The sequence below is a fragment of the Myotis lucifugus genome, unplaced genomic scaffold, assembly GCF_000147115.1.
Source record: "Myotis lucifugus unplaced genomic scaffold, Myoluc2.0 scaffold_135, whole genome shotgun sequence".
NCBI classification, from domain to species: domain Eukaryota; kingdom Metazoa; phylum Chordata; class Mammalia; order Chiroptera; family Vespertilionidae; genus Myotis; species Myotis lucifugus.
In genome coordinates, this window is record NW_005871183.1 from 1,055,869 (window position 1) to 1,081,058 (window position 25,190).

The window sequence follows — 25,190 nt, forward strand, 5'->3', positions numbered from 1 at the left end:
GTATAATGGAGAAAGAGTGAAAGCTTTTCTCTTCCATATAAAACAAAGATATACCTATTCAATGTTGTACTAAAGGCCTAGTTAGTGAAATAGGTAAGAAAAATCAATAAAAGCTCTATGGGTTGGAAAGGATGAAATAAAATTATCTCTATTTGCATATTATCTGATTGTCTATGTAAAAATTTCTCAAAATATTATATATTTCAAAAATTATTTTTAACAATTCAATTATATTGCCATTTGTTTCTCAGAACTTTTATGTAGTGTGATTTGTTTTAATTATATTGATTTTTAAAAAATTACAAACATACAATGAATGCATCAAAGGCTTAAAAGAAAATCTCATTGTTGCTGTTACAATCAGAAGAGAAAATTTTAAATAGGAGTAACTATTATTTCTTTTATAGCAAAATATTTTGCTTTTTGGGTGGGGGAATTTGATCAGAAACATGAATCACTACAACAGTATTTCTGTCAGTTTAGATTTTCATTTCCAGTACTGCTTTAGTCATAGAAAATGGTCAGATATCATTCATTTTGTGGAATCATTCATCAGTGTCATATCTATGTTTGATAAAATTTAAAAATCTCTCTTGCTTACTGATTGAAATTTTGCTTTAAGGCATTTTGAAAGATGCCATTACTGTATCTAATAAAGCTTAGCAAAATGAAAATGGATGAAAAGCAAGAAGAGTGGGCTAAGTATCTCTTCTCAGAGTAACTTTTAGTTTTGTATCTTTATTTAAAAGGAATATGAAAGATCAGACAGAGGCCTAAAACCAGGACTACAGGCTTTATTAGAGGAGAAGGACCTGCCGGGCTGTCTCGCAAGGGGAGAGCAGCAGCTCGTGCAGGGGTGGGCACGCCTTTTGAGGGGCGGAATGGGAAGGGGTGGGGGCTTAGTGTAGTCGGCGCACACTGATTGGTGGCTTACTGTATTGTCCATATAGGACAAGGGCTTAGGGTATTTGGCAAGTGTGGATTGGTGGTCCAATGTATAGTCCATATAAGGTACCTGGTTAGTCACTCAGGTATTTCTGGGCTGCAGGTTACGTCATACCCAGCCCGCCAGTTGGGGGAAGGGAGGATCTATCAGAATATATATGAAATAAAATATACATAAAATATGTATCAAATATGTTTCAAAAATACATTTTATAGGATGATAAAATAAGAATATGTTCATACTTAGTCATTGCCAATAAATTTCCTAAGAGAATTTACCAATTTGTACTCCTATGTCCAAGCTGTAGCTCATCCATGAAACTTAAAAAAACACACAAAACAAAACAGAAATTGTTTGCATGCCATCAAAATAGAGGTAAATGCCAGATTATTTGTCCCTCTTTCTAGAAACAATTTCTAAGATCCTGAGCTCAGCTAGGTGGAAGTGGCTGAGGCAACCAGGCTGGGCAGGGAAGACTAGACCCAACTAGGTGGGAGTTGATAGGGCCACCAGCTGGGCAGGAAGGAAAGGCACCAGAGAGATATGTGAGCTTTAAAATGCATGGATGTTGCTAAGGCAGAATTCTTTGAAAATACCAGTCAAGAGCTAGCAAGGCATGCATATATCAGACAAAGAGCTTCAGGAGCAGCCCACTTGGGACTCATCCCTGTCTGTTGTAAGGAGTCTGTCTGCCTCTCAATAAACTTTGATTCCGCTTACCATCTTTGTCTATGAACTCATTCATTCAATTTTGCAAGACAATGAACTCAGACCTGACCAGAAATTTTGGCATCACTTCTTTTCTTGATTTTTTGATTTGGGTTTGCTCCAAGAAAAACAAAACAAAAAACAAAACAAAACAGAACTTTTATTAATAAGCATCCTATTTCAAACATCATTCTGTTTCAATTAACCTGAGTATGATTAATTTATATCAAAAGCATGCATTTGAATGGGTGTATATTTTTTCATTATTGTGGATTCTTTGTTTTCTTATTCTGATACCATATTGAAAATTTTGACATATATGATGCTCTACACCTGACCAAAAGAACTTGGTAAGAGATCTAATTTTACTAGACCTCAAAATTCAAATCTTGGCTTTGATGAGTTATTTTCCATCAGTGGGTGAGAAACAATAGATTAATTTCACATTGGGCACAATTTTAAGTGGTCAGCAATGGAGTCACTGTCTTTGAAGTGTGAGATGTGTGCAGGGTTTTGTGTGCATTGGGCCTTGGAAATAAGTGACCCGAATTCTAGACCAGTTTTTCTAATATCTATTAAGTGGTGAAATTGAGAAAATCAGTTAAACTCTCTAATTTTCAATTAAAAAATAGTAAAATGATGGGCCATTGATTATGATCCTCTGGATTTTTTTAATTTAAATTTCATTTTAAATTTTCAGGATTTGATCAAGTTCATGGCTCAAGAGAGATTTGTAAAGAGAAAAAAATAAAGGCATTTTATTGACAAAAATACTGGTAGATGAGAAGAAGAAAGCAGGTGGAAGATAGAACTAAAATAGGAATAAAAATATTACAATTTTAAATAGGATGCTTATTAGTAAAAGGAGTTTTCAGGGTAAAATAGGAATTTTTAGGGGGAAATAGGTGGGTTTAGGAAATTTTAAAAATCAAGGGGTCCATTTAAAAAAAAAAAAAGAAAACACAGGGCTACAGAGTTGCAAAAGGATACATTTCAATAAGACAAGGGAACTGGGAAAAGTTACATTTCCATAAGACAAGGGAGTTGGGACAGGCAGCAGTTATATTTCCATAAGATAAGGAAACTGGGAGTAGCAAAAGGTCTATATTTACGAAATAAAGAAGGAGGAAAAAAACCCAGAGGGAATAAGAGGATAATGGAGGAGGAGGGCCTTACATGTCCCATGTGAGGTTTGACCTCTGAGCTCAGGAGTTGCAAATCAGAAGGGAATAGTGACCAATCAGAGGGGATATCAAGGCACAAAGATCTGCAGCCTTTATAAACTGTAGGAAAAAGGGACTCAGTGGGAATCTTTCCCTCTCCCAATGCGGGAGTCTGTGCTTGTTTTTCAATAAATTTCCACCTTCGCTATACCAACTTCCGTGTGAGGTTTCCTTCTTCGACTCCAACAGACAAAGAGCCCGGGGAAGCCATCCGGCCCAGGGGAACACAGTGCGTTCCAGTCCAAAAATCCCATTTCACCAATAAAATAGCCTAGAACACGGAAATGAAAGGATTGCTTTGTTTAACCTGTCAGAGTTTCTGGGCAACAATTTAAAGAACAAAATAAAATTATTTGATTTTGCTAACAATGAACTGTAACTATTATAGATTAGAAGCCCAGTGCATGAAATTCGTGGCACGGGTGGGGTCCCTAGGCCGGGCCAGCAATCAAAGCATAAGCATCTGGCATGGAAGGGCAGGTCCCAGCTGACCTTGGGGCCCTGGGCAGCACCTGGGCCCCTGCACCCCCATGCACTCCCCATACCTGAGTCACGGCGCCCGAGTCTCCGCACGGAGATGCGGTGAGTGCAGCCAGATGCTGCCGGCCAGGGCACAGCGTGGGCCTCTGGGCCACCAAGTGTGCCGCACGAAGCCGGGTGGGCAGCATGCTCTCTCCCAGTCGTCCTTGCAGATCAGCTCCTGCATGAACCCAGGGGGAGCCTGACCAGCCCCTGTGGTACTGGCGGCTATGGCCTGGCTCACCCAGAAGATGCCACATAGTTGTGGGGGTGGGCTCCTCACAGGTGCCTGGCACCTGAGCGTGGGGGCTTCCCTAGCTTGCGAGCCATTGTGTCCTGGAAGAGGGTAGCAAGGGAAGTGAGAGCGAGCTCGGCGGACACCCCACATTCTCACTGCACCTCCATCCCCATCACCCCTGCCCCCAGGTAGCCAGCGAGAGGTCACAGCATGTCACTGGCACCCGCCATGTTCTGTGCCTCCCCCTGGTGGTCAGCATATGCCCTAGTGCAGTGGTTCTCAACCTTCTTAATGCCGCGACCCTTTAATATAGTTCCTCATGTTGTGATAACCCCAATTTCATTGTTACAAATTGAACATAATTAAAGCATAGAGATTAATCACAAAAACAATATGTAATTATATATGTGTTTTTGATGGTCTTAGGCGACCCCTATGAAAAGGTCGTTCAACCCCCAAAGGGGTCGTGACCCACAGGTTGAGAACCACTGCCCTAGTGAGCGGTAGAACTCCTGGTATCTCGGTTGAACTCCCAGTCGAATGACTGTCTGAGGGGACAATTTGCATATTAGGCTTTTATTATATAGGGTGGATAATGTTTTAAGCAGACTATGCATTTCTTTTTACCTGAATATTAAAGTTCAATTGGTTTGAAAACATAGGGGACTATGTTCGATGTTCCTTATTAAGCTTCAGTTTTACAGTATGCTATTCAAATAATAGAATACAACAATAGGACAATTTTAGATTGAAGTTAGAAAAAGCTACTGTTTACCTCCAAGATTGATTTTCTGAAAAATCAACATTTTTATGGTTTATAGTATGCTCAATAATTGAATGAGGTAATATTGAGTTAAGAAAATGATTCTGTAAGTTCATTTCATTTTGAAGACAGTGGCTTGGGTTTTTTGTTTGCTTGTTTGGGGTTTTTTGTTTGTTTGTTTGATTTTTTTGTTGTTTATTGTTTGTTTTGTTGGAATCAGTGAATATTTTCCTAACAAATCTTTTTACCATAACAGGAAAAGAAGAAAGTGTCTCATTCTGCTGAAATTACTGTAGGGCCACTTGTTTACATATTGACTTACATTTTTGTGAGAGTACTTTGTTTTTGTTGTTGTTTTAATTGTTATTATGTTATGAATAAGTAATAAAATTTAGCTCATAAAACTTACATGTTAAGTTATTACTCCTAAGTAAGCTAAATTTGCATTTTTTAATTATTCAGGTTGCTTACAAATGTAAATGACATTTTAAGTATTAATGATATTGATGTGACTACAGTGCAATTTTTTTTTTCCCAAGGAAAACATTCCATTTATTTGCAAGATACAAAGTGAGGACTCTCAGAGCATTTGTGGTTGTTTAGAATGTAAACATCTCAAGTGTGCATGTGAAAGATTCATCAAGTATATCTTATGAGATGGATGCATAAACACTTCATAGAGAATTATTTACTTGAATAATTATTGCATTTCCTTATTTCAATAAACTAAAACTCTTTCTCTCTTGATGACATTTCCTTTGAAAGACTATTTGGCTATTACAAGAATATTTGCATAACAAAGAAACGTCTCTGTAAATTAAAATATTCCCAAATGTGATTTCCTCCTATCAGATTTATAATTTAACATTTCACACCAGCTGCATTGTGTCAAGAAGGAACTCTATAAAACCAGAGTCTCTGAATGGATACCAGTTAAGAGACTATTATAATTTCCAGTTAAGAGATGATGATAAATTGAACTATGAATGTGGCAACAGAAATGGCAAGATATATCTAGATTACTGAGATGATCAAGGGATAAATGCATACTGCTTGCCATATAAGAAAAGTTTAAAAGAGGAAGATGTCAAAGTGTGACTGGGCCTTAATTGCCAGGTTCTTGAGTTTCAATGTCATAGAAATGAGCACTGAACTCAGTACAAGATCAAGCAGATAGAGTTTATTGAGAAGATCTTACACACAAGGGATTTGACCAGAAAAGAGAAGTCGAGTTCCCAGCGGGGTTCCTGTGGCTGGCTTATATAGGGACCTTTGGGTGGGTGTAGAGCCTGGAATGAGGATGAGGTCAGTTGTCCCATGATGGTCATCTGATGGCAGTTGATCTGGGGTAGTCATAGATGTTTTCTATGATCTGTGGACCATCCAGAGGGACTGTAAAATAATGCTTGTGCAAACATTCTGATTACCATTTAATTGACAAAACAACTATTTTGCTTAACATGATCTTTAGAAAGATATTATCATCATACATTCTTTCCTTAAATGATATGGTTATGTTAGTTTCAATTACAGAATTTTACTGAAACCAAGGAATCATAGGTCTCTATGATGGAGTAGGTTTGGGGGACAGAACTGTGTTTTAGGGATTGTTGAATCTGAAGTATTTTTGAAACATCAGGAAATGGATCTAATTTCAAAAAGTTGTTTGGGCTTATTGATGTACATTTGAGAAACATGTGATAGATTAAATTGCCTAGGAAGAAAGTGTTTTTTAAAAATAGAACCTTGGGAAGTATTTTGAGAAAATAACTGCAGTATTTATCAGAAAGCAAATGGAGAAAGAGAAACAGATAAAGGAGATTAAGGACAAATAAACAAAGAAAGGGATACTTCAAGAATTCAAAACCTTGTATGGTAGAAATAAAGACAGATATAAGATAAAATGTCAATCTAATAAAGGCATGGCTAAAACACTAGTGACTCAATCATCTACTTATCACTGAATCAGAAGAAATATTTATAGCAATGGAAGCAGGGAAGCCTATGATAAGAAGGTTACACTTGACCTTGGGTGTTAAATACAAGCAAGAGCTTGCCTATATGACAATGTGGGAAACAATTTAGGAAGAAAACAGCATATGCAAGGGCACAGATTGAACAAGGACAAGACATAGATCAAGGAACAAGAGATAAGGTTTAGGCTTAGATTGTGAAGAATTGTGAAGCCAGCAGAAGCAGGATAACAGTGTCTACCACAAACTGACCAAAATATTAGCATCTAAATCCATTACTCCCTTCTTTATCTCCTGCTATAAAATACGCAGTTAACAAAGTGATGACTCCCACTTTGTTGCATTTTTGAAAATAAAAGTTCTACAGTTCATCCAAAATATAGTATCTTGAAAATCACACATTACATATTGACCACTAGATTGCTATCCATGATGAAGTACTATTGTAAAATTTAGTATCTTCATATATCTTTAAAGAAGGCAAGATATAGGCTTTTCAAATTCTCATTTTCACTACATTATATTAAAGACTGTTATTGATCTTCTAACTTGCAGAGTAAATTAAGTCTTCAACCCATTGTTTTCTACTTAGCATGAAACCCAGCAGTTTAAATGTTTCTGCAAATTATTTTCAAAGACTCTGACAGGAAATAAAGATCAAATCCATAGTTTATGGATATTAAAAATACATACAAAATTATGTAATAATTAGTTACCAACATATGAAGAAATAGCTCATTATAGAGCTGGTGGAGAATAAGCCCTGCTCAGAAATAATTCACTTTAATATATTGCTGATTTTTAAAATGTTTCCTCTCTCATTCTTTATTAATGGGGATATTTGCATTCAAATAGAGATCATTTGTTTATAGGAATTCATCTGCTCCTGCTGTTTATTCTCCACCTACTATTTTAATCCACAGTTTATAGCACAGGCATCAGTTGCAGTGAAAATGATTAGGATGTCATGAAGGTTTATGCCTTCAGGTGAGAAATATGGTACATTGTCAGTGCAGTATAACTTGGAAATTAATGTTGTATTCATTCAGATTGTTTCAAATTAAAATAAGCAAAGACAGAAATGTAAAGAAAATGGTACGTGTTTTTTCCTAATGGAACTATCTCTGTATGGTATAGCTTTTCACAATATGCCCCCTGTTTTCCAGAAATAGAATCACACTATGATAGACATGCTAAATAAATGCCTTGGAAAGCCCACAAGTTGCAGAGCTATGCGATCAACAAGTTGACAGTGCCTTTCTATAAATTCCCACTTATGGGGTTGGAAATGACTATTTACTAGAGGTGAGTGTAAATTAATCAAAGTAATTCTGCATAGCATTGGTATAGAGAAACTTTATATATTACATATTTGTCAGATTGTAGACTATTGCACTTCTTGTTTTTGTAATCGGTGGAGATTTAAGTTTATGGAGAGAAAATGTGACTGGTGCTCTATGTTGTATTGCTTTGTGACAAAGCCAAATGTTATAATGCATTCCATTTCAAGTGCAAAACTACTAATCTAATGAAAATGTTACTGTTGTAAGCAATATGTTCTGAGTGTTATTATAGCATACAATGGAAATGACTGCATTAATATTATACAGTAAGAAAAATAACAGCTAGAGAATTTTAAATTCTTATCAAGTGCAGTTTTTAGAAAAAGAATCAACACAACAAAATATGTTTCTGCTTAGTTGAGTAGAAAGTGCTGGTGGGTAGAGAGCAATGAAATATGGTAGGTTATAGAATAGATAGGGTGGTTCTCCAGATTTAGATAAGAATGATATTTTTAAGGACAGAAGAAAAAAGGAGTTCTGTTTATAATCAGTTCTCAAATTTTTGATAAAAATGTTTAAAGTAAAAAGAAACATTTTAGTTCAATAAAAAAATGAACAATAGAGCCATTCAGTTTGGCTATACAGGTCGCATATTTAGCATTATTACTTTTTCTCTCTCTTAATAGTTGGGTCACCATTGGTAACGAAATTCTTTACCATGCCTTACTTTGGAAGACTATTGGTAATGGAATTCTTTATCTTGCCTTATTATGGAAGAACTTTTCTATAAGTAGACTTGTTATTTTGAAGTATAGTCTATGAACAGGCAATTTTTCTTCTAAGTTTATTCTTAGAATAATGTTTTTTAAAATGTGATTTTATGATCTCATTACTGGTTATGATGGGGAAAATAAATTTTTGGAGGGCTAGCAATCTGAACCTGTGCCAATAACCTAATGTACATTCTTGATAGCCTATAATTAAGTCACTGCCCCTTTCTCCACAATTTGATCTTGCAAGACCGGTTTACCTAAATACTCACATTTCACAGAGGCCCTAAACCATGAACAATACACAACCCTCGGAGGGGGTTATTAGCGCTGGCACCAGGTCAGGCCTTTAGGTGTGGTCTCACGGCCCCCATCCCAACACACGGGGCTTTTTGCAAAGCCTGCCAAAGGTCCAGAAGTCGCATCCATATTTGGGGGACAAAGAAACCAAATTGTATAAAGGGAGCTCTTCCTCCATATTGGTTTGCTCAGGATTTAGAGAGAAACAGTCTCTCCTGAGTCACTGTACTAGTACATGTGAAACATCTGAAAATAAATGGGTTTTCCTGTATCTCCAAGTAATCCTGTGTATTTTTTGGTCTCCTGATAAGTTCTGTAACAGTTATAGAATAAAATTAATGATCAAGCAAAAAGAATAATTAATATACAGTGAATATTTTGTTTCAGTTTGTGAATGTGAGTGTGTTTGTATGTCTTGGTTTGGGAGGTGGAGTCATAATAATATTAAGTATACTTGTTATTATTGGTCATGATAAAAAGTTTGTGGAGTCCACTACTAAAGAAAATCTTATACATGTGTGCAACATGGATTATTGTTAGAAATGACAATAATTAATAAAAACCTAAATATTTAACAAAATGATAAATACATTTTTGTATATTGATATAATTGAGTACTATATAACACTTAAGATGTATAAACTAGATTTCCATGTTTCAAAAAACAATAACATTCCATAATATAATATTAAGTGAGAAAATAAAAATAAAAGAAAATATACAATTTATATAAAATTTAACATACACACCAGGCCTGTGTGGTTCAGTGGTTGAGTATTGACCCATGAACCAGAAGGTCACGGTTGGATTCCCTGTCAGAGCACATGCCTCGGTTGCTAGCTCAATCCCCAGTAGGGGGCATACAGGAGGCAGTCGGTCAATGACTCTCATTATTGATTTTTCTCTATCTCCCTCTCCATTCCTCTCTCTGAAAGTAATTTTTTTTAAAAATATATTTTATTGATTTTTTACAGAGAGGAAGGGAGAGAGATAGAGAGTTAGAAACATCAATGAGAGAGAAACATCGATCAGCTGCCTCCTGCACACTTCCCACTGGGGATGTGCCTGCAACCAAGGTACATGCCCTTGACCGAAATCGAACCTGGGACCTTTCAGTCCGCAGGCCGACGCTCTATCCACTGAGCCAAACCGGCCACGGCTCTGAAAGTAATTTTTAAAATATTTAAAAAATTAACATGCACAATACAATTCTATATATTGTGTACATTCAGGATGGAGCAAAAGTAGGTTTATAGTTGTTTGTTTGGAAAATAATACAATAATTAATAAATAATAATACAAGAAGTAACTGTGATCTGAGAACTTGCAACTGTAAACCTACTTTTGCCCCACCTTGTATAATATTATATATATATATATATATATGTATATATATATATATATATACACACACATATTACTTAAATGTCAGTGTAAAATTGGGGATTTTAAATAATTCATAATTGCAGTATAATTAGGGGGAAATGGGCAAGAATGGGAGAGGAAAAGAAAGAGAAAAGACTTCCACTGAGTCTGTCATCCATTATTTCTTTAAAAATAAAGAATTCATAAATATTAACATTTGATAGACCTAAGTGATATGTATAATTCTTATGTTGTATATATATTTTTGCTTGAAATATTTCATAAAAAAATGTTAGAAAATTGGAATGCAGTAAAACACAGGGAAGATGAATGGCTGTTAGCAAAATTATGTGGCATTCACCACTTCAATTTAGCCCTTCAACACACAATCTAACTCCTATTGACTTTGAGAGGGAGGAGATGCTCACACCTCAAGGAAAGTTTTATTTCTAGGGAGTAAGATACTTGTGCCAAATAACAGAAAATTATTCTCTTATAGAATAGCATAGAAGTCAGGGTGACAGCTGAATAGCCTACTATTTGTTTTCTAACAGTTTTTGAGATTACACAAGACATCTATATTTTTAGAGATAGAAAATTTAGTAATACGGTGTGTTACTGCCTAGGGAATAATCAGTAGTAGAAGTGATGTCCGAAGCACATTTAAGGAGGTGGGCTGAGACTGGAATTAGGTTGAAATAGTTACATTTCAGGCCAAGTATGAATATACCAGATAGTCATATACTCTTACACATTTCAAGTTTTACACTTTATAATTTGAGTGAGGAGAGTATTGGAGGAAGAAAAGGATAAATTAGTTATTTAATAATTTTTTTCTTCTTTTCTCTACCAAATTCCAGAAGTATTATGAACATATGACAAAGACAAGAGAGAACATTATTGGACAGATGCAAAATGCTAGGAAGGAAAGATTAGAACAAAGTGCCAGAAGATTTAACCTAATCTATACTAATAAAAGCCTAGGTGTTCCTCGCACACTTGTGTGCAACGTCGTCACAAGATGGCCGCCACAAGATGGCCACCACAAGATGGCTGCCAGTCGGACATCCCTCAGGGGTCCCAGATTGGAGAGGGTGCAGGCCGGGCTGAGGAATACCCCCCCATGCACGAATTTCATGCACCGGGCCTCTCATCTATAATAATAAAAGTGTAATATGCTAATTAGACTGAACAGCCAAACAACCTTCCAGATTTCATTCTGGATGTCCTTCAGGATGAAGCCACTGTGGCAGGGGCTGAGGCAGAGGCAGTTAGGGGCGATCAGGCAGTCAGGCGAGCAGTTAGGGGCAATCAGGCAGGCGAGCAGTTAGGGGTAATCAGGCAGGCAGGCAGAGGGGTTAGGGAAGATCAGGCAGGCGAGCAGTTAGGAGCCAGTGGTCCTGGATTGCGAGAGGGATGTCCAACTGCCAGCTTAGGCCCGATCCCAGATCAGGCCTAAATCGGCAGTCTGACATCCCCCGAGGGGTCCCAGATTGTGAGAGGGTGCAGGCCGGGCTGAGGGACCCCACTCCCATGCATGAAATTTTGTGCACTGGGCCTCTAGTATTTAATGAATTTATAAACTAAAAGCACGTGTGCATGCACACATACACAGGAACACACAGACCTTTTTTTTACAAAAGTGGTTTAACATATTCTCTGGTCTCAAAGTGACCTCTCTGGTTTTAGTTAAGTGAAAGACAGGGCAAACAAAATGCCTCCTACCATCTTGTATATAATTTTAAGAATCTTTTTTTTTTTCCGTGATGTTATTTTATTTGAATTTGTTGTTTTAATTGAATTTATTGAGATGACATTGGTTAATAAAATTATATAGGTTTCAGGTAAACAATTCTACAATAATCTGTATATTATCTCATGTGTTTAGTTTCCCAAGTCAAATTTATTAAACATTTATATTTGCCCTATGTTTGTATTTCTAATCAGTCAATGCCAGAAAAATTTGTGTCAAACAAATGAGAAATATGTTGGAACTCGGATATGGATCATTTGATCTATTAATGTTCCACATTACCAGATGGGTCTGCTCCCTTTGTTGGCATATATATATATATATATATATATATATATATATATGAGAGAGAGAACCTTGGAAATGAGATAGCCCTATAAGTCTTAGAGGCAAAATCTGTTTTGTTTTGTTTTTTTGCATTAAAACCTGTATGGTATGCTAAAAAAATCTGGGAGGTATTTTTTATTTTGGTAGGAGATACTAATTCTGGTCTGAAACCATTCTTTTTATTCTATTTATCACATGAATCCCCTGATCTGCAAAGTTTTAATTTGAAGTTCCGTGCCTTCAAATTAAAACAAGAAAGATCTCTTTTGTCTAATAGGTACATTTGTAAAAATTATTTAACACTTTATATAGAGATAGAAAGATATAGTAATTCATTTTTACAATAAAAAATCCTGCAACTGAAAAATTTAAGAATTGAAGACCACTTTGAGCATCAAATACCTTACAAGCTATTTTAAAATATATCAATATATTTGAAACACAAGTTCATTATATCTTAATTGTGATAAACATACATAATTTTTTATCAATTTTTTACTTTGAATAAATTGAGATAACATACCAAAAACCAGTCTTAGTGATACTTTACATTGGTATATGAGATTCATTGTTATTTTTTTCTTTGAAAAATTATCAGTTTCATATGGGTGAAGGGGCATGAGACTTTGAAACCAAATAAATATAATTCCACTCCAATAAAAGCCATTCACTCTCATATGCAAGTCTTAGAAAATTCATTTTCTCAATTTATCGCAAGAGCCATCCCACTCCCCTTACTGATGGGGAAATCGGACCCACTAATTTATCTGGCAACAATATGATATACAAAAGGAAATTTAAGATTAGCTACTTTAGAGTCTATAGAGTTATTATTGGAATCTATATAGACAAAATAGAATATACACATGGGTGAGTACCCAGAAATTAAGATGGTTAGAAGTTACCTTGTCCTATATACCAATAATTCAGTATTTTGCATTCTTATATCCACAGAGCACTTAAGGAATGCAAACTAGCTATGCTAAGGCATAGAGGGGTTCTTCAACTATTAAACAGCATCTGATTAGCATTAATTATAACTTGCCTCTTTTTCCTTTTCACTTACCTCCTACATCCTTTCTTCTACTCTCCTCAGATACAAATGTGGATCAGCCAAAACGTTTTGAACCACACGGCTGTTAAACAACAGTAATCAATAGATGCCTCATCTTTGTTCTAGAGTAAGCTGCCTGCTGGGTTTAACCAATTAATCTTTCCCCCAATAATCAAAAGATTAGTGCAATTTTTCTTTATCCATGATTTGGGCTTATATTTGTTTTACCCCAGGCCCTCTCATTACTCCCACTTATCAAGGGCTGATTATTTGTAACTAATGTTCTGTTAAATTTTACTTACACAGTCTCCCCAGCATGCATCTTTTTCCTGGTATAATTTTATGACAGAGGTGAAATTTCACAGTGCTAATGACATGTAGTATCTTTGGCATCTGTCCAGGTGAATAACACTTCAAGTTATTCATCCTATTTCCCTTCACTTTGACATCTAAACCTGAATATAGGTGATTCAGAACCTTTAGAAATGCATCATGTATTGCTTGGAGCAAAGGAGAAATAATAACTCAATATATATGAGGTAAACTAGTAAGTCTAAATTTTCTTACCCTCAGAACAGTGTTTTCTCTAGGTTATCTTTAACCTCAGAAGTATTTATGGTGAGAACTAAAATTAGAAGTTAAAGTACCCATCTCAGTGATTCCTATTTACATTAAACTTTGTGAATCGATAGAAGGAAATGTTGGAAGGGTTCTGATTTCATTTGTATTCTAAATCTGGACTCAAAGTGATTGCTGATTAAATTAAGTCTCCCATCATTTAAAAAAGAAGTCTTTAGAGTGAAAACTTTACAGTCCCCAAAATTCAAGTTTAATTTGAAGTCTCTTTGAGGTTGTTTTTATTTTTAAGTATTCATAAAATGTCCATACAATGTATATCAAAGACTAAAAGAGAACATTTCTTCTTATGTGTTCCCAAATTCCAGTGTACTTGGAATTCTATTAAAGGAAGCATAATGTAACAATCACCACAGGCACTTTCTTAATAATACGCATTCTTTTTTGGAACACTTAATATGTACTATATACTCTTTAAAAGTTTTACATAAATTAATTTGAGGTACAGCTTTAAGTGGCAAAGCATGGGCATCAAACTTAGGTAGTTGAGGTCCAAGGAAACTAGGCTCCACACTTTTGAATTATAATTAGTAGTGTTCATAGTTAGGTTTTCTCTGCTATTATACATTATTACAAATTTCCTATTCCATGATCAGATAGTAATTGTTCATTATATGTCCCATTGGGTTATATACTTGAATGGTATGTAATAGGAGAATGGTTAATAATCAAAAAACAGTATCTGGAAGACCTGCATTGGAATTCCAGCTCTGCTGGATTTGCAGTGAAGTTTTGAACAAGTTATCTCTAATCATTACTTTTTACAGTAGTAAAATTAAATATATATATATTTCTGTTAAGGCTTGGCATTTGAAAAGAGATTAATAAATGTGAATTACTAATATATCATTTATAGTAAACACAGTTAAGAATTTTAAGTGTTTTAAATTAAATGAGCTAATATATCAGATTCCAGGTAAAGAGTAACTATTAGGATGAAGGAGTTATTTCTCAATAAAAATTGATGACAATAGAGAGTATAATTTATCTGTTTGTATTGCTTTATGTATGCCAAAAGTCATTAATAAGAGGGTAGATTGATGGAGAGAAGGAAAAAAGGAAGGAAAAAAGAAAGGAAGAAAGGGAGGGAGGGAGAAAATGAATTATTTTCTATTATTTCCTTACTAGAGACCCGGTGCACGGATTTGTGCACTGGTGGGGTCCCTCAGCGTGGCCTGCGGGGATCAGGCTGAAACCAGCATCCAACATTCCTTGAGGGATGTAGTAGTGCACGAAGCCACAGGCAGCCAGGAAGGAGCCACTCCCGCTCATCCTGGTCATCTGAGCGTCTGTTCCCGTCTTCCACCACCACCCCTCGCATCTCCTGGTCTTCCGCACCCAGCAATGGAGAAGTGGGTCCCTAGGATGGAGCTCCCACGTCCTCACTAGGGGTGCAGACTGAGGCTCTGAGAAGTGGGGTGAGTGCCCGAGGGGTGCTGGGGGGGAACGGGGAGTCGCGGTAGCTGCGCAGCAAGGCCACCCACTTCACACGCTGTCCTGCAAGTCCTGGGGTGGTTCTGATCTGATAGGAGGAGGTGGGCGCTAGGGGCGGAGATCATGGTCTCTTTTTCCCCTCCCTCTGTCCCTTGGTCTGGGCTGCCCAGGGAGGACATGGCTGGAGGGAGTGACAGGGGTCGAGGGTGCTGCGCCTCCAGAGTGGTACCTGGGGAGTGGCAGAATTTGGGCTGATGGCCTGGCCTATCAATGCGAACTGCAGCTCAGCCCCTCCTACTTGCGATCTTTCATAGACTCAATTATCTGTTTCTCTTTTTCATCTGTCCAAGTTGATGCCCCCTGGTGGTCAACGCACATCATAGCAACTGGTCGACTGCTCACTTAGGCTTTTATATATATAGATTTTATGTTACATTAGAGTGTTGACTGTAGAGACAGAAGACTTGGGTTCAAGTTCAACTCTTTAAATTATAATTACATTGGACCAAGGACAATACACAGCCTCTCAACCTCAGGTTTCTTATCTATATACTAGTAATGAGTATGAAAATAACAACTATGTCACAGAGATTTAACAGGGATCATAAAGCACATATTAAATATATTTATAATTCTTTACTAAAACTAGTGGATTTTTTAAAACCATCTACTTGTTTTCAAAGTTCTGTTATCCATGAACTAAAATAATCTGATAGAAAAAATTCCTAAAATTCCTACAATTTACAACTGAATCCCATAAAAGCAATCAAATGAATAAACATGGGTGTGTATATTTGTTCATGTGATTGTATGCATTTCTTAGGACTATTTGACTTATTTTTGTCATAAGCTTCATAGTTCTTTTAAGAATGATTTGTATAATGTTTGATATATTCAGACTACAAACATTGTCAGCTCATGGTGACTCCAGGAAATAAATTCTTATAGCACAGAAACATAATGTAGGATAGACTGCACACTACTTCATCTCTTAATTTTTTAAAAGGGTGGCTATCATAGATGACCAATTTTTATCAATCTAGTAAATTATTAAAAAACTAGGGGCCCAGTGCATGAATTCTTGCACCTTGAAAGGAACTGTGGGCCACGAGGCTGCAGTGGGCACAGGGGCGGGTCTTGGACCATCCTCTGTGCCCCTGCCCAGCCCCTCCTGCCGCAGCCCTCAGCCCCTGTCTACTGGCAGCCCCACTCCTGCTGCTGCCTCTCCCATGTGCTGACTGTGCCGGCCCCACTCACAACCGCTTATGGAGTGGAGCAATTGGGGCCGCTGTCAGCAGTGGGTGTGAGTGGTGGCTGCTGCCCTGATCATCCCTCAGGAGCAGGGGGAAGCAGAGAAGCCTTCAGGCACAATCGGGGCCGGCAGTTGCCGCTCCTACCCATTGATGGCGCCGAGCGATTGGGATCAGCTCCAGGTGTCAGCAGCAGGTGCAAGTGGCGGCTCTGGTGTCATCTGTGTGTGCGAGCAGGGCTGGGCACCGGCAGCAGGTGCAAGCAGTGGGCAGGACCACAATGCGCAGGAGCAAAGAATTTTCAGTAACCACCAGAGGCTTGCCTCCATGACATCAACCGGTGCCCCACCTTGGTCTGGCACCCCTGCTCACCTGCTCCACCATCCTTCTACGGACGACACCTGCCATGTTCTGTGTACGCACCCTGGTGGTCAGCGCACATCCTAGCGACCAGTTGTTCGGTTGTTCTGCCATTCAGTCTATTTGCATATTAGGGTTTTATATGCTGCCTGTTGTATATTATAAGCTAGGTGGCTTTTCAATTTTGTAATTCCAAAACAGAGCCCATTATAATATCCTTTGTAGGACAAGGGGTTCCATCACATTATTGACATCTGTTGAGAGAACAAGATGTAATTTTGAAGTATATCAGAAGTGTCTGTGTATTCTGAAACCATATATATATATATATATATATATATATATATATATATGATATTAAGTAATTAATTAAATGGGTATACATTTGATTTTTAATTTATCCCATTCCTAGTCTTCATATTTTTGGTGTAAATTATGCTAGTCACTTAAAAGGGTAATTCTTGGTTTAATTGTTTATTTGCATACTAGAGGCCCAGTGCATGAATTCGTGCATGGGTGTGGTCCCTCGGTGTGGCCTTTGGGGATTGGGCCAAAACTAGCAGTCCAATGCTGCTTGCTGATCCTGCCTGCTGCTCCCGCTCACCCTGGCCTCACTGCCCTTGCGCCCAGTCAGTCCCAATCTGGTAGAGGCTTGTGCCACTGCAGTGGCACTTGCCAGATGTGAGCTCTGCATCTAGCACCCATCCTGAGGGGGGTGGGGGTGCTGGGATGTGATCAGCCATCCGGGCTGGTGGTGGGGCTCCCTTGCTGGCCTGGGATCCAGATCCATCCTGCTGCCATTCGCACCAGTTGTTAGGAGCCACCTGGAGGCTGCTTTTGTATATTTTCTTCTTGGCTGAGTAACTAGGGAGGGAAAGTGGCCGCAGTGTCCAAGGCTGACTTCGGGAGGCCAGTGATGCTGTTGGGATTGTGCAGGCAGCGTTGGTCCATCAGTGCCTGGCCTGTCTCCTGAGATTGGACCTGCAGGATTACTGAGGGAGTGAATGGCTGCGCAGGGCTGGTGGGCCACTGGGATAGGTTGGTCAGTTGAGCCGCACTCCCCCTATGGGAGTGCACTGACCACCAGGGGGTAGCTCCTGCATTGAGTGTCTGCCCTTTGGTGGTCAGTGCATGTCATAGTGACCAGTCATTCCCAGTCGTTCTGCTGTTAGGGTCAATTTACATATTACCCTTTTATTTTACAGGATAGAGACCTGGTGCATGGGTGGGGGCCGGCTGGTTTGTCCTGAAGGGTGCCCTGGATCACGGTGTGGGTCCCGCTGGGTGTGCCTGGCCAGCCTGGGTGAGGGGCTGAGGGCTGTTTTCAGGCTGTCCACAGACCCTTCAGGGTGAGGGTCCCCACTGGGGTGCCTGGCCAGCCTGGGTGAGGGGCTGATGGCTGTTTCAGGTTGGCCACAGCCACGGTCTGGAAGCAGGTATCTGGGATTTATTTATCTTCTATAATTGAAACTTTGTAGCCTTGAGCAGAGCTCAGGGCCAGCAGGGCAGGCAGGAAGCTTTGCTTCCTCCATTGTAGAGGGCAACCCAAGCTTCCTGCTCGCTCCAGCTCAGAGGCTGCCGCCATCTTAGTTGTGTTAATTTGCATATTCACTCCTGATTGGCTTATGGGTGTGGCTTGTGGGTGTAACAGAGGTACAGTCAATTTGCATGTTTCTCTTTTATTAGATTAGAGGGTTGTTGGTGTTGTTTTTTTTCTATTTATTTGTTTGTTTTAATCTTCCTGATTGCACTTGAATGCCAACACATTCTGTAGTATTCAATTCCAGGTCATCATTTGACCTTTTTATCATTGCTCCTGGCATGTGTGCATTTTGTTTTTGTTAATGAATACTGAGATGTGTTAAGCATCCTCACTAAACTTTTTTGGGCCTGAGTTTCTCAGAATTGGAAAGAATGCCATGATAATTTGAATGGTTAAAAATTTATAAAAACTAAACATTTGGGCTTGGGTGACTAATTTATTTAACCAATATGCTGTATGTTCTTTATATTTGCATGGCTCAGCATATCTTATATATTCTTAGTTGCAAAATCTAACAAATATATGCTTATTAATTGTTTTATAATCTTCAATGTTATTACCTGCAAATAGACATTCTATTACATATTTCCTAGTCTTCTTAAGAATGTTAAATGAGACAACTAATATAATTAAAGTAAATAAATTTTCATTTTCCATTCCTGATACCCTTTTTATTGATTTTTTAACTTGTATTCAATTGCATAAGATGTTTAAAACTTACACAAGATGCATTATTATACACACACAAAACACATATGTTATAACTAGAGGCCCAGTACATGAAATTCATGCATTGGTAGGGTACCTAGTAGCTGGCAGCCAGCCGGGTACTCCCTCCCTTCCCCCGGCTGGCCCCGCACCCTGGTTGAACTCCCGGTCAAGGGGACAATTTGCATATTATGTTTTTATTATATAGGATATGCTTAATTTCACATATATATATATATATATATATATATATATATATATATATATCAGATGCATTAGGCATTAGTAGAACATGTGAAACATAATTAGGGATAATGAATATATATGGCAGGTTTAAGCATATATGTGCAACACATATCCCTTGATAAGATCAATGTATAAACATTTGAGCATGTGTTAAGTATTTTTTTCTCTTTCTGCTCAGTGGCTTATTGCAAACAATAAACCTAAAGTAGTTAATTTAGGATCTTAACGTCTTAGATATTATAAGTTGCATTCCAGAATCTCTTCAATTCTGCTAGAAAGTGGCTTTAAAGATGAAAAGTATAGAGATGCTCTATCCACCAAACAGGATGTTTTCCAAAGCAATGTCAGCCCTCAGTGAGAGTGCATCCAAGTGGATTTGATTGTTGGCCTGAAAATGAGGTTCATTTGTTCATTTTCACCTATTAACTATTAGTAAAGAATATAGCTAATACTTTATATTATTATTAATGGAAGTTGAATTTTATTTGGAGTGTCAGAATTCACTCATCATAATATTAATAAAAAGATATAAATCTATTCCCCACAAGCATAATTTTAGTATAATCTAAGTATAACACTTATCTGGAATGTGTGGTAACTTGGTGACAGCTACAGCACAGCTTGACTCAGCAATCATTCCCATATATTTTGCAATTATTTTTAATCATAGATATTCAACAGTTCTTATAATGCCACGCTAAAAACCTGGGACATCGTTTCCTGATTTTTTAATCATCTCCTTGAGAAGTTCAATCTAGAAGAGAACACTGCTGAGCTGAGAGTGTCTGTGAATGAATACAGATCTCTATAGATACATGTGCAGCATTATGAACATGCAGCTGTTCCTTCTTATTCTGACACCATTTTGAAAATCTGTGTTATTGATCACAATGAGGGGTGGAGAAAGAGAAAACCTCACATCATTAAAGCAGACAACTCCTCAACTTTTGTACTTTATCAGTGTTCTGTCATCACATTCTTCTGGGAATGACAGTAAATAAACATTTTCCTACCTCTATGTATGTATAAAGAAATAAAATGCAAAATATCTTAAAACAATTTTCATTTTCTTTTATAATTGAACTAGTTGCCCAATGCATGAAATTCGTGCATGGGGTGGGGGGGCATAGCCGGGCCTGCAATGATGCCAGCATCCCTCACCAGGGACTCCGGCCCGAGGCCCCTCCCCTCCCTTCCTTCCGCGTGGATGCTGACTTGCGTCACAGTGAGCACAGCATTCCTCGCCATGGACTCTGGCCCAAAGCCCCTGCCCTTCCTTTCCTCTGCCCGGCCAGAGTGCAAACAGTGGGCTTGCGTCGCTATAAGCCCAGCCTTCCTTGCCACAGATTCCAGCCTGAGGCCCCTCCTCTCCCCTCCCTCCACCCAGCTGGGGCGTGGACACTGGATATCCCTGAAGGTGGACTCCACGAGCCCAGCTTTCCTCCCTGCGGACTCCGGCCTAAGACCCCTTCCCTCCCTTTCCTCTGGCCGGTGAGCAGATGTTGGGCTCGTGTTGCTGCAAGCCCAGCGTTCCTCACTGCGGACTCCAGCCGGAGGGCCCTCCTTGCCCCTCCCTCTGCCCAGCCAGGGCTCGGACTCTGGCCCAAGGCCCTTCCCCTCCCCTCCTTTGGCTCCAATAGGCTCATGTCACTGTGAGCCCAGGGTCCCTTGCTGCGGACTCCGGCCCCAGGCCCCTCCCCTTCCCTCCCTCCACACAGCCAAGCGGAATGCTGAGCTCACGTTGCCCAGCATCTAGGTCTTCCCCGGGGCTGGGCTGCCTCGCTGGTCACGGGCTGGACTGGGTCCCACAGGCAGTGTCCCTGGCGTGCTGCTGGCCCCGCCTACTGTATGCAAATTTGCCACCATCTTTGTTGGAGGTTAATTTGCATACCACACTGATTAGCCAATGTGAGGCATAGCGAAGGTATGGTCAATTACCCTGTTTGTCTATTATTAGATTAGATTTACGCTATTGGGACAAAAGTTTCTATTTTAAATCATATAGCAGAAGTTTTCTTAGTCAAGAGACTTGTATTTGCTTAGCAAAACACCTTGATGTGCCATTGGGGTTGTTTAGCTGTAGCTTGGTGGGCAATTAAATAGATTATGTTACTAAAAAAATGAGGGGGGGCTAGCCAGTGTGTTCAGTGGTTAGAGCTTAGGCTCATGCACTAAAGCAGCAGTTCTCAACCTGTGGTTCATGATCTCTTTGGCGGTCAAAAGACCCTTTCACAGGGGTCGCCTAAGACCATCCTGCATATCAGATATTTATATTATGATTCATAACAGTAGCAGTTTTGAAGTAGCAACGAAAATAATTTTATGGTTGGGTCACAACATGAGGAACTGTATTTAAAGGGCCAGAAGGTTGAGAACCACTGCAAGGCTGGTGGATTTGATTCCCAGTCAAGGACACATACCTGGGATTTAGGTTCGATATATCCCTCTTGCATAGATCTCTCTCCCTCCCTCCCTCCTTTCTTTCCACTCTCTCTAAAAGGCAATGAAAAATATATCCTTGGGTGAGGATTAAAAATAATAAATAAATAAGGATAAAGACTTTGATGATTCCACCAACTTCTAGTGATGGTGAACATAAATGAGAAGAATCCATAAATTCAATACATGCTTGAGAATATGAAGCTTCAAGTAATGGCTCTCAAATTTGCCATAACCAACACCTTTTATGTATTCTATCATAAGTGTCTTACTAAATGTTATTAATATATACTTTATCTAAAAATGGAAATGCTTTAAGAATATAGGTCAATGAGTTTTGATATATATTTGTATACTATATCTATCCGATCACCACAACAATCATGACATAGAGCATTTGCAGCACCAGAAAAAGTACTCTTGTACTGCACTGCAGTCAGTCCTGACTTATCTTTTCTCTTTCTGAACTACTCTCTTTCCCTTGTTAATTTTATATTTTCTCAAATTTTATATAACTGCAATCATATAGCATGTGTTATTCTTTTTTTCTCTTTTTTTTTTAAACTGGCTTCTTTCACTTAGCATGTTTTTGAGGTTCATCCATCAACACCAATATTAATAAACATATTTTATAGTGCTCCATTTCTATTATAAAATAAAATTCATATACATATATATATATATCCTTAACTTATAATGGAAATAAAATTAAAGTAATTTATTCAAGGTATCATATATATTACAGATAAATATTCAGGAATTTCTAATAATATGAAATAGCCAGATACTTGTGCCTATAAGAGAAATGAGGAATTGACCTTTTCATCGATATAAATATCTCTCTTTATTTCTGATAATATCATTTCCTTTAAAATTTTGTTTTATAATAATTATAGCTATTTTATTCTTTTATATTAAAGTTAACATAGTATACATTTTCCATAATTTTAAATCACCCATACTTTATACTTAAAGTATGTTTCTTGTAGATAACATGTAGTTGGATAGTGAATTATTATCCATTCTGACTTTTAATTGACTTGTTTAGAACAATTACATTTAGTGTGATTGTTAATGCAGTTATATTTAGTCTATCAGCTTGCTATTCATTTTCTTTTTTGCCTTATCTGTCCTTTGTTTTCTTTGTCTGCCTTCTTTTGTATTGAGGTTTTGGGGTTGTTGTTTTTTTTATGATTCAAATTAATTCCCATTTTTGGCTTATAAACTATAGATTATTTTTTTTGGTTGCTTATGGTTTATTGTACAAATGTTAACTTATTACACAATTTTAAGTGATATCACACTTTGTTGTTTTGAACTTTTAGATCTGAAATTACAGTTTTCATTAAATTTGAGTTATCATAAGCTATTATTTCTTAAATAAATGTTTTATTGTATCCTTTTTTAAATTCTATCATTTGGAAAACCCATGTATGAAGCCAACTGAAATTGCACAATAGCTCACCGATACTCCACATTTTTCAATTTTTTTCTTTCTGTGTTTAATTTGGGGTGTCTCTATTGCTATATCATCAAGTTCACTATCTTTTACTTTCTGAAAATTTTTGTCTGACTTTAATTCATTCAATATATTTTTCTTCTCACTTAATAAGGTTTTCATCTCTCTAAGTTGTATTTTCAGTGTTTAAATTTATTTTCAGTGTTTATATTTTACTTTTTAACAGAATTGAATATGGTTTAAATAACTTTTACTGTCTTTATCTGCTAATATAATATCTGTGTTAGTTCTTGAAGACCTTTAATTCATCGATATCTCTCCTAATTTAGAGTATCATTTTGTTATCTGTTGGCATGCCTGTTCATCTTTAATTACAATGTGTATTTTATGTTGTTGGGTGCAAGAGTGATGGATACTTCTGAATTGTAAATATTCTTGAGATGTCTTTGAAACTATTAATTTATTTGTAATCAGTGTGATCTTTTCAGATTCTGCCTTTAAGATTTATATGGCATAAGTCAATCATTGTTTAATGTTGACCTAATAATTTCTTGCTACTGAGGCAAGACCTTTCTGTGTATTCTACCCTGATTTCCAAAAAAAAAACAAATATAAGATTTTCCCATCTGACTGGTGAAAGTAGTCACCCACCATGAGTGAGTGACAGGTATGTTTCTTCTGTCCTTTGGATGATTTTCTTTCCCTTTCTTTCTTTCTTTCTTTCTTTCTTTCTTTCTTTCTTTCTTTCTTTCTTTCTTTCTTTCTCTTTCTTTCTTTCTTTCTTTCTTTCTTTCTTTCTTTCTTTCTTTCTTTCTTTCTTTCTTTCTTTCTTTCGACATTAAGTAGTTTTCTCACAAGCATGTACTAAATGTCAAAATAACCCTCTTCTGAAAATTTGAGGAGGATCCTTTGCAAATTTTTGGTGTTCTCCATGAGTTTTCTCCTCTATGGTACTCTGTCCAATGACTTCTAGTTACAGTGTTTTCCCAGAACCCTTAGCTCTGTCTTGAAATGCGGTTGGTCTAGATCTGCCTGTGTTCATCTCCCTAAGCTTCAGCCTAGAAATTGTTGTAGAGCAGTAAGCCCAAGGGGTAGGGGGTGATGGTGGTGGCAGTCATAGGGTTTACTTTGTGTATTGCCTGTCTCTCTGGGACATGTATCTTTTGTTGCCTGATATCCGGTTTCGCAAAAATCATTTCATAAATTTGGTTTGTTTTTTTCTGGTCATTTCAGATCAGAGAGAAAGTCCAATCCAAGCTAATCCATTTTTACTGGAAGCAAAAGTCAGGTTTTGTTTTTGTTTTTATATTATTGTATTTTTTTAAAAAGAATATTTTACAGAAATATTTTTACAAGCTGATAAAAAATAACTGCCAACCTATGACTTTATACTGAATAAAAAATATTTTTTAAGCAAAATTCAGGTTTTTTTATGATTTTTTAAAATATAGATTTTGTTAAATATAAGGGGTTGGTAAATGATGATGGGAGGAGACCTGCTTTTGGGGTGGTGAACACACACAATAAAATATATAGATGATGTATTATAGAATTATACACTTGAAATCTGCATAATTTTATTAAATGTCATCCCCAATAAATTCAATAAAAATATACATACATTTCTTCTTTTATCCCCTGAAATTACATTGTTTATTGAGAAATTAGCTATCGATCCTGTATAATAAAAGGCCAGCGACCATAATGGTGTAACAACCAGAATGACTGATTCACCAGTCGTTATGAGGTGCATTGACCACCTCTCAGTCCCTCCCCCAGGCCTGCAGGCTCTGATTGCTGGATGGCCAACGGGGGAACCACGGGAAACCAGGGTGGCGGAGGAGTGGGACTGGGGACTGGTGAGCAGGCAGAAGGCAGACCTCTTGGTCCCTC